Raw genomic sequence first — 13,060 nt, 5'->3', positions numbered from 1 at the left:
GACGTAGTTCCTCACGGTTCAAAAGTTATGAGTTTCCAAGTTTAGACTCGTTTTAGGCCGAATAATAAAATAAAAATAATAATAAAAAGGGGTGCAACACGAGGACTTCCCGGGAGGTCACCCATCCTAGTACTACTCTCGCCCAAGCACGCTTAACTGCGGAGTTCTGATGGGATCCGGTGCATTAGTGCTGGTATGATCGCACCCGTTAGTACATCACTCGCGTTTCCATATATCATTTGTTTCGGCCAATCCAAGTGTAAGGCCGTGGGGCCCACATGATTTTGTGATTTTTTTTTTCAGCGGAATAGTGCATCGAGGTTAATGGCGTTAAGAAAGCATCAAAAACAACCTGAAAATCCGATTGGGATCCTTTTTTACGTCCCTTAACTTTCTGCAGCCCGTTTGAGGGTCAAAACGGCTGAATTTGGGCCCGAAAAATTGCCACCCCTATTCACCGCCCTTTATGGTTTCTGGGCCTTTCCGAAATGGTGCTATGGGCGACGTAGTTCCTCACGGTTCAAAAGTTATGAAGTTTCCAAGTTTAGACTCGTTTTAGGCCGAATAATAAAATAAAAATAATAATAAAAAGGGGTGCAACACGAGGACTTCCCGGGAGGTCACCCATCCTAGTACTACTCTCGCCCAAGCACGCTTAACTGCGGAGTTCTGATGGGATCCGGTGCATTAGTGCTGGTATGATCGCACCCGTTAGTACATCACTCGCGTTTCCATATATCATTTGTTTCGGCCAATCCAAGTGTAAGGCCGTGGGGCCCACATGATTTTGTGATTTTTTTTTTCAGCGGAATAGTGCATCGAGGTTAATGGCGTTAAGAAAGCATCAAAAACAACCTGAAAATCCGATTGGGATCCTTTTTTACGTCCCTTAACTTTCTGCAGCCCGTTTGAGGGTCAAAACGGCTGAATTTGGGCCCGAAAAATTGCCACCCCTATTCACCGCCCTTTATGGTTTCTGGGCCTTTCCGAAATGGTGCTATGGGCGACGTAGTTCCTCACGGTTCAAAAGTTATGAAGTTTCCAAGTTTAGACTCGTTTTAGGCCGAATAATAAAATAAAAATAATAATAAAAAGGGGTGCAACACGAGGACTTCCCGGGAGGTCACCCATCCTAGTACTACTCTCGCCCAAGCACGCTTAACTGCGGAGTTCTGATGGGATCCGGTGCATTAGTGCTGGTATGATCGCACCCGTTAGTACATCACTCGCGTTTCCATATATCATTTGTTTCGGCCAATCCAAGTGTAAGGCCGTGGGGCCCACATGATTTTGTGATTTTTTTTTTCAGCGGAATAGTGCATCGAGGTTAATGGCGTTAAGAAAGCATCAAAAACAACCTGAAAATCCGATTGGGATCCTTTTTTACGTCCCTTAACTTTCTGCAGCCCGTTTGAGGGTCAAAACGGCTGAATTTGGGCCCGAAAAATTGCCACCCCTATTCACCGCCCTTTATGGTTTCTGGGCCTTTCCGAAATGGTGCTATGGGCGACGTAGTTCCTCACGGTTCAAAAGTTATGAGTTTCCAAGTTTAGACTCGTTTTAGGCCGAATAAAAAATAAAAATAATAATAAAAAGGGGTGCAACACGAGGACTTCCCGGGAGGTCACCCATCCTAGTACTACTCTCGCCCAAGCACGCTTAACTGCGGAGTTCTGATGGGATCCGGTGCATTAGTGCTGGTATGATCGCACCCGTTAGTACATCACTCGCGTTTCCATATATCATTTGTTTCGGCCAATCCAAGTGTAAGGCCGTGGGGCCCACATGATTTTGTGATTTTTTTTTTCAGCGGAATAGTGCATCGAGGTTAATGGCGTTAAGAAAGCATCAAAAACAACCTGAAAATCCGATTGGGATCCTTTTTTACGTCCCTTAACTTTCTGCAGCCCGTTTGAGGGTCAAAACGGCTGAATTTGGGCCCGAAAAATTGCCACCCCTATTCACCGCCCTTTATGGTTTCTGGGCCTTTCCGAAATGGTGCTATGGGCGACGTAGTTCCTCACGGTTCAAAAGTTATGAAGTTTCCAAGTTTAGACTCGTTTTAGGCCGAATAATAAAATAAAAATAATAATAAAAAGGGGTGCAACACGAGGACTTCCCGGGAGGTCACCCATCCTAGTACTACTCTCGCCCAAGCACGCTTAACTGCGGAGTTCTGATGGGATCCGGTGCATTAGTGCTGGTATGATCGCACCCGTTAGTACATCACTCGCGTTTCCATATATCATTTGTTTCGGCCAATCCAAGTGTAAGGCCGTGGGGCCCACATGATTTTGTGATTTTTTTTTTCAGCGGAATAGTGCATCGAGGTTAATGGCGTTAAGAAAGCATCAAAAACAACCTGAAAATCCGATTGGGATCCTTTTTTACGTCCCTTAACTTTCTGCAGCCCGTTTGAGGGTCAAAACGGCTGAATTTGGGCCCGAAAAATTGCCACCCCTATTCACCGCCCTTTATGGTTTCTGGGCCTTTCCGAAATGGTGCTATGGGCGACGTAGTTCCTCACGGTTCAAAAGTTATGAAGTTTCCAAGTTTAGACTCGTTTTAGGCCGAATAATAAAATAAAAATAATAATAAAAAGGGGTGCAACACGAGGACTTCCCGGGAGGTCACCCATCCTAGTACTACTCTCGCCCAAGCACGCTTAACTGCGGAGTTCTGATGGGATCCGGTGCATTAGTGCTGGTATGATCGCACCCGTTAGTACATCACTCGCGTTTCCATATATCATTTGTTTCGGCCAATCCAAGTGTAAGGCCGTGGGGCCCACATGATTTTGTGATTTTTTTTTTCAGCGGAATAGTGCATCGAGGTTAATGGCGTTAAGAAAGCATCAAAAACAACCTGAAAATCCGATTGGGATCCTTTTTTACGTCCCTTAACTTTCTGCAGCCCGTTTGAGGGTCAAAACGGCTGAATTTGGGCCCGAAAAATTGCCACCCCTATTCACCGCCCTTTATGGTTTCTGGGCCTTTCCGAAATGGTGCTATGGGCGACGTAGTTCCTCACGGTTCAAAAGTTATGAAGTTTCCAAGTTTAGACTCGTTTTAGGCCGAATAATAAAATAAAAATAATAATAAAAAGGGGTGCAACACGAGGACTTCCCGGGAGGTCACCCATCCTAGTACTACTCTCGCCCAAGCACGCTTAACTGCGGAGTTCTGATGGGATCCGGTGCATTAGTGCTGGTATGATCGCACCCGTTAGTACATCACTCGCGTTTCCATATATCATTTGTTTCGGCCAATCCAAGTGTAAGGCCGTGGGGCCCACATGATTTTGTGATTTTTTTTTTCAGCGGAATAGTGCATCGAGGTTAATGGCGTTAAGAAAGCATCAAAAACAACCTGAAAATCCGATTGGGATCCTTTTTTACGTCCCTTAACTTTCTGCAGCCCGTTTGAGGGTCAAAACGGCTGAATTTGGGCCCGAAAAATTGCCACCCCTATTCACCGCCCTTTATGGTTTCTGGGCCTTTCCGAAATGGTGCTATGGGCGACGTAGTTCCTCACGGTTCAAAAGTTATGAAGTTTCCAAGTTTAGACTCGTTTTAGGCCGAATAATAAAATAAAAATAATAATAAAAAGGGGTGCAACACGAGGACTTCCCGGGAGGTCACCCATCCTAGTACTACTCTCGCCCAAGCACGCTTAACTGCGGAGTTCTGATGGGATCCGGTGCATTAGTGCTGGTATGATCGCACCCGTTAGTACATCACTCGCGTTTCCATATATCATTTGTTTCGGCCAATCCAAGTGTAAGGCCGTGGGGCCCACATGATTTTGTGATTTTTTTTTTCAGCGGAATAGTGCATCGAGGTTAATGGCGTTAAGAAAGCATCAAAAACAACCTGAAAATCCGATTGGGATCCTTTTTTACGTCCCTTAACTTTCTGCAGCCCGTTTGAGGGTCAAAACGGCTGAATTTGGGCCCGAAAAATTGCCACCCCTATTCACCGCCCTTTATGGTTTCTGGGCCTTTCCGAAATGGTGCTATGGGCGACGTAGTTCCTCACGGTTCAAAAGTTATGAAGTTTCCAAGTTTAGACTCGTTTTAGGCCGAATAATAAAATAAAAATAATAATAAAAAGGGGTGCAACACGAGGACTTCCCGGGAGGTCACCCATCCTAGTACTACTCTCGCCCAAGCACGCTTAACTGCGGAGTTCTGATGGGATCCGGTGCATTAGTGCTGGTATGATCGCACCCGTTAGTACATCACTCGCGTTTCCATATATCATTTGTTTCGGCCAATCCAAGTGTAAGGCCGTGGGGCCCACATGATTTTGTGATTTTTTTTTTCAGCGGAATAGTGCATCGAGGTTAATGGCGTTAAGAAAGCATCAAAAACAACCTGAAAATCCGATTGGGATCCTTTTTTACGTCCCTTAACTTTCTGCAGCCCGTTTGAGGGTCAAAACGGCTGAATTTGGGCCCGAAAAATTGCCACCCCTATTCACCGCCCTTTATGGTTTCTGGGCCTTTCCGAAATGGTGCTATGGGCGACGTAGTTCCTCACGGTTCAAAAGTTATGAAGTTTCCAAGTTTAGACTCGTTTTAGGCCGAATAATAAAATAAAAATAATAATAAAAAGGGGTGCAACACGAGGACTTCCCGGGAGGTCACCCATCCTAGTACTACTCTCGCCCAAGCACGCTTAACTGCGGAGTTCTGATGGGATCCGGTGCATTAGTGCTGGTATGATCGCACCCGTTAGTACATCACTCGCGTTTCCATATATCATTTGTTTCGGCCAATCCAAGTGTAAGGCCGTGGGGCCCACATGATTTTGTGATTTTTTTTTTCAGCGGAATAGTGCATCGAGGTTAATGGCGTTAAGAAAGCATCAAAAACAACCTGAAAATCCGATTGGGATCCTTTTTTACGTCCCTTAACTTTCTGCAGCCCGTTTGAGGGTCAAAACGGCTGAATTTGGGCCCGAAAAATTGCCACCCCTATTCACCGCCCTTTATGGTTTCTGGGCCTTTCCGAAATGGTGCTATGGGCGACGTAGTTCCTCACGGTTCAAAAGTTATGAAGTTTCCAAGTTTAGACTCGTTTTAGGCCGAATAATAAAATAAAAATAATAATAAAAAGGGGTGCAACACGAGGACTTCCCGGGAGGTCACCCATCCTAGTACTACTCTCGCCCAAGCACGCTTAACTGCGGAGTTCTGATGGGATCCGGTGCATTAGTGCTGGTATGATCGCACCCGTTAGTACATCACTCGCGTTTCCATATATCATTTGTTTCGGCCAATCCAAGTGTAAGGCCGTGGGGCCCACATGATTTTGTGATTTTTTTTTTCAGCGGAATAGTGCATCGAGGTTAATGGCGTTAAGAAAGCATCAAAAACAACCTGAAAATCCGATTGGGATCCTTTTTTACGTCCCTTAACTTTCTGCAGCCCGTTTGAGGGTCAAAACGGCTGAATTTGGGCCCGAAAAATTGCCACCCCTATTCACCGCCCTTTATGGTTTCTGGGCCTTTCCGAAATGGTGCTATGGGCGACGTAGTTCCTCACGGTTCAAAAGTTATGAAGTTTCCAAGTTTAGACTCGTTTTAGGCCGAATAATAAAATAAAAATAATAATAAAAAGGGGTGCAACACGAGGACTTCCCGGGAGGTCACCCATCCTAGTACTACTCTCGCCCAAGCACGCTTAACTGCGGAGTTCTGATGGGATCCGGTGCATTAGTGCTGGTATGATCGCACCCGTTAGTACATCACTCGCGTTTCCATATATCATTTGTTTCGGCCAATCCAAGTGTAAGGCCGTGGGGCCCACATGATTTTGTGATTTTTTTTTCAGCGGAATAGTGCATCGAGGTTAATGGCGTTAAGAAAGCATCAAAAACAACCTGAAAATCCGATTGGGATCCTTTTTTACGTCCCTTAACTTTCTGCAGCCCGTTTGAGGGTCAAAACGGCTGAATTTGGGCCCGAAAAATTGCCACCCCTATTCACCGCCCTTTATGGTTTCTGGGCCTTTCCGAAATGGTGCTATGGGCGACGTAGTTCCTCACGGTTCAAAAGTTATGAAGTTTCCAAGTTTAGACTCGTTTTAGGCCGAATAATAAAATAAAAATAATAATAAAAAGGGGTGCAACACGAGGACTTCCCGGGAGGTCACCCATCCTAGTACTACTCTCGCCCAAGCACGCTTAACTGCGGAGTTCTGATGGGATCCGGTGCATTAGTGCTGGTATGATCGCACCCGTTAGTACATCACTCGCGTTTCCATATATCATTTGTTTCGGCCAATCCAAGTGTAAGGCCGTGGGGCCCACATGATTTTGTGATTTTTTTTTTCAGCGGAATAGTGCATCGAGGTTAATGGCGTTAAGAAAGCATCAAAAACAACCTGAAAATCCGATTGGGATCCTTTTTTACGTCCCTTAACTTTCTGCAGCCCGTTTGAGGGTCAAAACGGCTGAATTTGGGCCCGAAAAATTGCCACCCCTATTCACCGCCCTTTATGGTTTCTGGGCCTTTCCGAAATGGTGCTATGGGCGACGTAGTTCCTCACGGTTCAAAAGTTATGAGTTTCCAAGTTTAGACTCGTTTTAGGCCGAATAATAAAATAAAAATAATAATAAAAAGGGGTGCAACACGAGGACTTCCCGGGAGGTCACCCATCCTAGTACTACTCTCGCCCAAGCACGCTTAACTGCGGAGTTCTGATGGGATCCGGTGCATTAGTGCTGGTATGATCGCACCCGTTAGTACATCACTCGCGTTTCCATATATCATTTGTTTCGGCCAATCCAAGTGTAAGGCCGTGGGGCCCACATGATTTTGTGATTTTTTTTTCAGCGGAATAGTGCATCGAGGTTAATGGCGTTAAGAAAGCATCAAAAACAACCTGAAAATCCGATTGGGATCCTTTTTTACGTCCCTTAACTTTCTGCAGCCCGTTTGAGGGTCAAAACGGCTGAATTTGGGCCCGAAAAATTGCCACCCCTATTCACCGCCCTTTATGGTTTCTGGGCCTTTCCGAAATGGTGCTATGGGCGACGTAGTTCCTCACGGTTCAAAAGTTATGAAGTTTCCAAGTTTAGACTCGTTTTAGGCCGAATAATAAAATAAAAATAATAATAAAAAGGGGTGCAACACGAGGACTTCCCGGGAGGTCACCCATCCTAGTACTACTCTCGCCCAAGCACGCTTAACTGCGGAGTTCTGATGGGATCCGGTGCATTAGTGCTGGTATGATCGCACCCGTTAGTACATCACTCGCGTTTCCATATATCATTTGTTTCGGCCAATCCAAGTGTAAGGCCGTGGGGCCCACATGATTTTGTGATTTTTTTTTTCAGCGGAATAGTGCATCGAGGTTAATGGCGTTAAGAAAGCATCAAAAACAACCTGAAAATCCGATTGGGATCCTTTTTTACGTCCCTTAACTTTCTGCAGCCCGTTTGAGGGTCAAAACGGCTGAATTTGGGCCCGAAAAATTGCCACCCCTATTCACCGCCCTTTATGGTTTCTGGGCCTTTCCGAAATGGTGCTATGGGCGACGTAGTTCCTCACGGTTCAAAAGTTATGAAGTTTCCAAGTTTAGACTCGTTTTAGGCCGAATAATAAAATAAAAATAATAATAAAAAGGGGTGCAACACGAGGACTTCCCGGGAGGTCACCCATCCTAGTACTACTCTCGCCCAAGCACGCTTAACTGCGGAGTTCTGATGGGATCCGGTGCATTAGTGCTGGTATGATCGCACCCGTTAGTACATCACTCGCGTTTCCATATATCATTTGTTTCGGCCAATCCAAGTGTAAGGCCGTGGGGCCCACATGATTTTGTGATTTTTTTTTCAGCGGAATAGTGCATCGAGGTTAATGGCGTTAAGAAAGCATCAAAAACAACCTGAAAATCCGATTGGGATCCTTTTTTACGTCCCTTAACTTTCTGCAGCCCGTTTGAGGGTCAAAACGGCTGAATTTGGGCCCGAAAAATTGCCACCCCTATTCACCGCCCTTTATGGTTTCTGGGCCTTTCCGAAATGGTGCTATGGGCGACGTAGTTCCTCACGGTTCAAAAGTTATGAAGTTTCCAAGTTTAGACTCGTTTTAGGCCGAATAATAAAATAAAAATAATAATAAAAAGGGGTGCAACACGAGGACTTCCCGGGAGGTCACCCATCCTAGTACTACTCTCGCCCAAGCACGCTTAACTGCGGAGTTCTGATGGGATCCGGTGCATTAGTGCTGGTATGATCGCACCCGTTAGTACATCACTCGCGTTTCCATATATCATTTGTTTCGGCCAATCCAAGTGTAAGGCCGTGGGGCCCACATGATTTTGTGATTTTTTTTTCAGCGGAATAGTGCATCGAGGTTAATGGCGTTAAGAAAGCATCAAAAACAACCTGAAAATCCGATTGGGATCCTTTTTTACGTCCCTTAACTTTCTGCAGCCCGTTTGAGGGTCAAAACGGCTGAATTTGGGCCCGAAAAATTGCCACCCCTATTCACCGCCCTTTATGGTTTCTGGGCCTTTCCGAAATGGTGCTATGGGCGACGTAGTTCCTCACGGTTCAAAAGTTATGAAGTTTCCAAGTTTAGACTCGTTTTAGGCCGAATAATAAAATAAAAATAATAATAAAAAGGGGTGCAACACGAGGACTTCCCGGGAGGTCACCCATCCTAGTACTACTCTCGCCCAAGCACGCTTAACTGCGGAGTTCTGATGGGATCCGGTGCATTAGTGCTGGTATGATCGCACCCGTTAGTACATCACTCGCGTTTCCATATATCATTTGTTTCGGCCAATCCAAGTGTAAGGCCGTGGGGCCCACATGATTTTGTGATTTTTTTTTCAGCGGAATAGTGCATCGAGGTTAATGGCGTTAAGAAAGCATCAAAAACAACCTGAAAATCCGATTGGGATCCTTTTTTACGTCCCTTAACTTTCTGCAGCCCGTTTGAGGGTCAAAACGGCTGAATTTGGGCCCGAAAAATTGCCACCCCTATTCACCGCCCTTTATGGTTTCTGGGCCTTTCCGAAATGGTGCTATGGGCGACGTAGTTCCTCACGGTTCAAAAGTTATGAGTTTCCAAGTTTAGACTCGTTTTAGGCCGAAAATAAAATAAAAATAATAATAAAAAGGGGTGCAACACGAGGACTTCCCGGGAGGTCACCCATCCTAGTACTACTCTCGCCCAAGCACGCTTAACTGCGGAGTTCTGATGGGATCCGGTGCATTAGTGCTGGTATGATCGCACCCGTTAGTACATCACTCGCGTTTCCATATATCATTTGTTTCGGCCAATCCAAGTGTAAGGCCGTGGGGCCCACATGATTTTGTGATTTTTTTTTTCAGCGGAATAGTGCATCGAGGTTAATGGCGTTAAGAAAGCATCAAAAACAACCTGAAAATCCGATTGGGATCCTTTTTTACGTCCCTTAACTTTCTGCAGCCCGTTTGAGGGTCAAAACGGCTGAATTTGGGCCCGAAAAATTGCCACCCCTATTCACCGCCCTTTATGGTTTCTGGGCCTTTCCGAAATGGTGCTATGGGCGACGTAGTTCCTCACGGTTCAAAAGTTATGAGTTTCCAAGTTTAGACTCGTTTTAGGCCGAATAATAAAATAAAAATAATAATAAAAAGGGGTGCAACACGAGGACTTCCCGGGAGGTCACCCATCCTAGTACTACTCTCGCCCAAGCACGCTTAACTGCGGAGTTCTGATGGGATCCGGTGCATTAGTGCTGGTATGATCGCACCCGTTAGTACATCACTCGCGTTTCCATATATCATTTGTTTCGGCCAATCCAAGTGTAAGGCCGTGGGGCCCACATGATTTTGTGATTTTTTTTTCAGCGGAATAGTGCATCGAGGTTAATGGCGTTAAGAAAGCATCAAAAACAACCTGAAAATCCGATTGGGATCCTTTTTTACGTCCCTTAACTTTCTGCAGCCCGTTTGAGGGTCAAAACGGCTGAATTTGGGCCCGAAAAATTGCCACCCCTATTCACCGCCCTTTATGGTTTCTGGGCCTTTCCGAAATGGTGCTATGGGCGACGTAGTTCCTCACGGTTCAAAAGTTATGAAGTTTCCAAGTTTAGACTCGTTTTAGGCCGAATAATAAAATAAAAATAATAATAAAAAGGGGTGCAACACGAGGACTTCCCGGGAGGTCACCCATCCTAGTACTACTCTCGCCCAAGCACGCTTAACTGCGGAGTTCTGATGGGATCCGGTGCATTAGTGCTGGTATGATCGCACCCGTTAGTACATCACTCGCGTTTCCATATATCATTTGTTTCGGCCAATCCAAGTGTAAGGCCGTGGGGCCCACATGATTTTGTGATTTTTTTTTCAGCGGAATAGTGCATCGAGGTTAATGGCGTTAAGAAAGCATCAAAAACAACCTGAAAATCCGATTGGGATCCTTTTTTACGTCCCTTAACTTTCTGCAGCCCGTTTGAGGGTCAAAACGGCTGAATTTGGGCCCGAAAAATTGCCACCCCTATTCACCGCCCTTTATGGTTTCTGGGCCTTTCCGAAATGGTGCTATGGGCGACGTAGTTCCTCACGGTTCAAAAGTTATGAAGTTTCCAAGTTTAGACTCGTTTTAGGCCGAATAATAAAATAAAAATAATAATAAAAAGGGGTGCAACACGAGGACTTCCCGGGAGGTCACCCATCCTAGTACTACTCTCGCCCAAGCACGCTTAACTGCGGAGTTCTGATGGGATCCGGTGCATTAGTGCTGGTATGATCGCACCCGTTAGTACATCACTCGCGTTTCCATATATCATTTGTTTCGGCCAATCCAAGTGTAAGGCCGTGGGGCCCACATGATTTTGTGATTTTTTTTTCAGCGGAATAGTGCATCGAGGTTAATGGCGTTAAGAAAGCATCAAAAACAACCTGAAAATCCGATTGGGATCCTTTTTTACGTCCCTTAACTTTCTGCAGCCCGTTTGAGGGTCAAAACGGCTGAATTTGGGCCCGAAAAATTGCCACCCCTATTCACCGCCCTTTATGGTTTCTGGGCCTTTCCGAAATGGTGCTATGGGCGACGTAGTTCCTCACGGTTCAAAAGTTATGAAGTTTCCAAGTTTAGACTCGTTTTAGGCCGAATAATAAAATAAAAATAATAATAAAAAGGGGTGCAACACGAGGACTTCCCGGGAGGTCACCCATCCTAGTACTACTCTCGCCCAAGCACGCTTAACTGCGGAGTTCTGATGGGATCCGGTGCATTAGTGCTGGTATGATCGCACCCGTTAGTACATCACTCGCGTTTCCATATATCATTTGTTTCGGCCAATCCAAGTGTAAGGCCGTGGGGCCCACATGATTTTGTGATTTTTTTTTCAGCGGAATAGTGCATCGAGGTTAATGGCGTTAAGAAAGCATCAAAAACAACCTGAAAATCCGATTGGGATCCTTTTTTACGTCCCTTAACTTTCTGCAGCCCGTTTGAGGGTCAAAACGGCTGAATTTGGGCCCGAAAAATTGCCACCCCTATTCACCGCCCTTTATGGTTTCTGGGCCTTTCCGAAATGGTGCTATGGGCGACGTAGTTCCTCACGGTTCAAAAGTTATGAAGTTTCCAAGTTTAGACTCGTTTTAGGCCGAATAATAAAATAAAAATAATAATAAAAAGGGGTGCAACACGAGGACTTCCCGGGAGGTCACCCATCCTAGTACTACTCTCGCCCAAGCACGCTTAACTGCGGAGTTCTGATGGGATCCGGTGCATTAGTGCTGGTATGATCGCACCCGTTAGTACATCACTCGCGTTTCCATATATCATTTGTTTCGGCCAATCCAAGTGTAAGGCCGTGGGGCCCACATGATTTTGTGATTTTTTTTTTCAGCGGAATAGTGCATCGAGGTTAATGGCGTTAAGAAAGCATCAAAAACAACCTGAAAATCCGATTGGGATCCTTTTTTACGTCCCTTAACTTTCTGCAGCCCGTTTGAGGGTCAAAACGGCTGAATTTGGGCCCGAAAAATTGCCACCCCTATTCACCGCCCTTTATGGTTTCTGGGCCTTTCCGAAATGGTGCTATGGGCGACGTAGTTCCTCACGGTTCAAAAGTTATGAAGTTTCCAAGTTTAGACTCGTTTTAGGCCGAATAATAAAATAAAAATAATAATAAAAAGGGGTGCAACACGAGGACTTCCCGGGAGGTCACCCATCCTAGTACTACTCTCGCCCAAGCACGCTTAACTGCGGAGTTCTGATGGGATCCGGTGCATTAGTGCTGGTATGATCGCACCCGTTAGTACATCACTCGCGTTTCCATATATCATTTGTTTCGGCCAATCCAAGTGTAAGGCCGTGGGGCCCACATGATTTTGTGATTTTTTTTTCAGCGGAATAGTGCATCGAGGTTAATGGCGTTAAGAAAGCATCAAAAACAACCTGAAAATCCGATTGGGATCCTTTTTTACGTCCCTTAACTTTCTGCAGCCCGTTTGAGGGTCAAAACGGCTGAATTTGGGCCCGAAAAATTGCCACCCCTATTCACCGCCCTTTATGGTTTCTGGGCCTTTCCGAAATGGTGCTATGGGCGACGTAGTTCCTCACGGTTCAAAAGTTATGAAGTTTCCAAGTTTAGACTCGTTTTAGGCCGAATAATAAAATAAAAATAATAATAAAAAGGGGTGCAACACGAGGACTTCCCGGGAGGTCACCCATCCTAGTACTACTCTCGCCCAAGCACGCTTAACTGCGGAGTTCTGATGGGATCCGGTGCATTAGTGCTGGTATGATCGCACCCGTTAGTACATCACTCGCGTTTCCATATATCATTTGTTTCGGCCAATCCAAGTGTAAGGCCGTGGGGCCCACATGATTTTGTGATTTTTTTTTTCAGCGGAATAGTGCATCGAGGTTAATGGCGTTAAGAAAGCATCAAAAACAACCTGAAAATCCGATTGGGATCCTTTTTTACGTCCCTTAACTTTCTGCAGCCCGTTTGAGGGTCAAAACGGCTGAATTTGGGCCCGAAAAATTGCCACCCCTATTCACCGCCCTTTATGGTTTCTGGGCCTTTCCGAAATGGTGCTATGGG

At 45.6% G+C, this 13,060-nt stretch overlaps 26 non-coding genes across 26 annotated transcripts; all 26 read right to left on the bottom strand.

The window, feature by feature from the left end:
* Window positions 1–88: 88 nt before the first annotated feature.
* LOC125605661 lies at window positions 89–207 on the bottom strand. The gene has a single exon (XR_007337103.1). It is a non-coding gene; the product is annotated as a 5S ribosomal RNA (ribosomal RNA).
* A 384-nt stretch (window positions 208–591) lies between these two features.
* LOC125605660 lies at window positions 592–710 on the bottom strand. The gene has a single exon (XR_007337102.1). It is a non-coding gene; the product is annotated as a 5S ribosomal RNA (ribosomal RNA).
* A 384-nt stretch (window positions 711–1,094) lies between these two features.
* On the bottom strand, window positions 1,095–1,213 carry LOC125605659. The gene has a single exon (XR_007337101.1). It is a non-coding gene; the product is annotated as a 5S ribosomal RNA (ribosomal RNA).
* Window positions 1,214–1,595: 382 nt separating this feature from the next.
* Window positions 1,596–1,714, bottom strand: LOC125605794. The gene has a single exon (XR_007337234.1). It is a non-coding gene; the product is annotated as a 5S ribosomal RNA (ribosomal RNA).
* Window positions 1,715–2,098: 384 nt separating this feature from the next.
* Window positions 2,099–2,217, bottom strand: LOC125605793. The gene has a single exon (XR_007337233.1). It is a non-coding gene; the product is annotated as a 5S ribosomal RNA (ribosomal RNA).
* Window positions 2,218–2,601: 384 nt separating this feature from the next.
* On the bottom strand, window positions 2,602–2,720 carry LOC125605792. The gene has a single exon (XR_007337232.1). It is a non-coding gene; the product is annotated as a 5S ribosomal RNA (ribosomal RNA).
* A 384-nt stretch (window positions 2,721–3,104) lies between these two features.
* On the bottom strand, window positions 3,105–3,223 carry LOC125605791. The gene has a single exon (XR_007337231.1). It is a non-coding gene; the product is annotated as a 5S ribosomal RNA (ribosomal RNA).
* A 384-nt stretch (window positions 3,224–3,607) lies between these two features.
* Window positions 3,608–3,726, bottom strand: LOC125605790. Its single transcript, XR_007337230.1, has one exon. It is a non-coding gene; the product is annotated as a 5S ribosomal RNA (ribosomal RNA).
* Window positions 3,727–4,110: 384 nt separating this feature from the next.
* LOC125605788 lies at window positions 4,111–4,229 on the bottom strand. Its single transcript, XR_007337228.1, has one exon. It is a non-coding gene; the product is annotated as a 5S ribosomal RNA (ribosomal RNA).
* A 384-nt stretch (window positions 4,230–4,613) lies between these two features.
* LOC125605787 lies at window positions 4,614–4,732 on the bottom strand. The gene has a single exon (XR_007337227.1). It is a non-coding gene; the product is annotated as a 5S ribosomal RNA (ribosomal RNA).
* Window positions 4,733–5,116: 384 nt separating this feature from the next.
* On the bottom strand, window positions 5,117–5,235 carry LOC125605786. Its single transcript, XR_007337226.1, has one exon. It is a non-coding gene; the product is annotated as a 5S ribosomal RNA (ribosomal RNA).
* Window positions 5,236–5,619: 384 nt separating this feature from the next.
* LOC125605785 lies at window positions 5,620–5,738 on the bottom strand. Its single transcript, XR_007337225.1, has one exon. It is a non-coding gene; the product is annotated as a 5S ribosomal RNA (ribosomal RNA).
* A 383-nt stretch (window positions 5,739–6,121) lies between these two features.
* LOC125605784 lies at window positions 6,122–6,240 on the bottom strand. The gene has a single exon (XR_007337224.1). It is a non-coding gene; the product is annotated as a 5S ribosomal RNA (ribosomal RNA).
* Window positions 6,241–6,623: 383 nt separating this feature from the next.
* Window positions 6,624–6,742, bottom strand: LOC125605783. Its single transcript, XR_007337223.1, has one exon. It is a non-coding gene; the product is annotated as a 5S ribosomal RNA (ribosomal RNA).
* A 383-nt stretch (window positions 6,743–7,125) lies between these two features.
* Window positions 7,126–7,244, bottom strand: LOC125605782. The gene has a single exon (XR_007337222.1). It is a non-coding gene; the product is annotated as a 5S ribosomal RNA (ribosomal RNA).
* Window positions 7,245–7,628: 384 nt separating this feature from the next.
* Window positions 7,629–7,747, bottom strand: LOC125605781. Its single transcript, XR_007337221.1, has one exon. It is a non-coding gene; the product is annotated as a 5S ribosomal RNA (ribosomal RNA).
* A 383-nt stretch (window positions 7,748–8,130) lies between these two features.
* LOC125605780 lies at window positions 8,131–8,249 on the bottom strand. The gene has a single exon (XR_007337220.1). It is a non-coding gene; the product is annotated as a 5S ribosomal RNA (ribosomal RNA).
* A 383-nt stretch (window positions 8,250–8,632) lies between these two features.
* Window positions 8,633–8,751, bottom strand: LOC125605779. The gene has a single exon (XR_007337219.1). It is a non-coding gene; the product is annotated as a 5S ribosomal RNA (ribosomal RNA).
* Window positions 8,752–9,132: 381 nt separating this feature from the next.
* LOC125605777 lies at window positions 9,133–9,251 on the bottom strand. Its single transcript, XR_007337217.1, has one exon. It is a non-coding gene; the product is annotated as a 5S ribosomal RNA (ribosomal RNA).
* Window positions 9,252–9,634: 383 nt separating this feature from the next.
* Window positions 9,635–9,753, bottom strand: LOC125605776. Its single transcript, XR_007337216.1, has one exon. It is a non-coding gene; the product is annotated as a 5S ribosomal RNA (ribosomal RNA).
* A 383-nt stretch (window positions 9,754–10,136) lies between these two features.
* LOC125605775 lies at window positions 10,137–10,255 on the bottom strand. Its single transcript, XR_007337215.1, has one exon. It is a non-coding gene; the product is annotated as a 5S ribosomal RNA (ribosomal RNA).
* Window positions 10,256–10,638: 383 nt separating this feature from the next.
* On the bottom strand, window positions 10,639–10,757 carry LOC125605774. Its single transcript, XR_007337214.1, has one exon. It is a non-coding gene; the product is annotated as a 5S ribosomal RNA (ribosomal RNA).
* A 383-nt stretch (window positions 10,758–11,140) lies between these two features.
* On the bottom strand, window positions 11,141–11,259 carry LOC125605773. The gene has a single exon (XR_007337213.1). It is a non-coding gene; the product is annotated as a 5S ribosomal RNA (ribosomal RNA).
* Window positions 11,260–11,642: 383 nt separating this feature from the next.
* Window positions 11,643–11,761, bottom strand: LOC125605772. Its single transcript, XR_007337212.1, has one exon. It is a non-coding gene; the product is annotated as a 5S ribosomal RNA (ribosomal RNA).
* A 384-nt stretch (window positions 11,762–12,145) lies between these two features.
* Window positions 12,146–12,264, bottom strand: LOC125605771. Its single transcript, XR_007337211.1, has one exon. It is a non-coding gene; the product is annotated as a 5S ribosomal RNA (ribosomal RNA).
* A 383-nt stretch (window positions 12,265–12,647) lies between these two features.
* On the bottom strand, window positions 12,648–12,766 carry LOC125605770. Its single transcript, XR_007337210.1, has one exon. It is a non-coding gene; the product is annotated as a 5S ribosomal RNA (ribosomal RNA).
* Between the last annotated feature and the right edge of the window lie 294 nt (window positions 12,767–13,060).

Source organism: Brassica napus, unplaced genomic scaffold (genome assembly GCF_020379485.1).
Source record: "Brassica napus cultivar Da-Ae unplaced genomic scaffold, Da-Ae ScsIHWf_79;HRSCAF=145, whole genome shotgun sequence".
Lineage (NCBI taxonomy): Eukaryota > Viridiplantae > Streptophyta > Magnoliopsida > Brassicales > Brassicaceae > Brassica > Brassica napus.
Note: the sequence above shows the minus strand (reverse complement) of the source record. Positions and strands in the feature narration are given on the sequence as shown.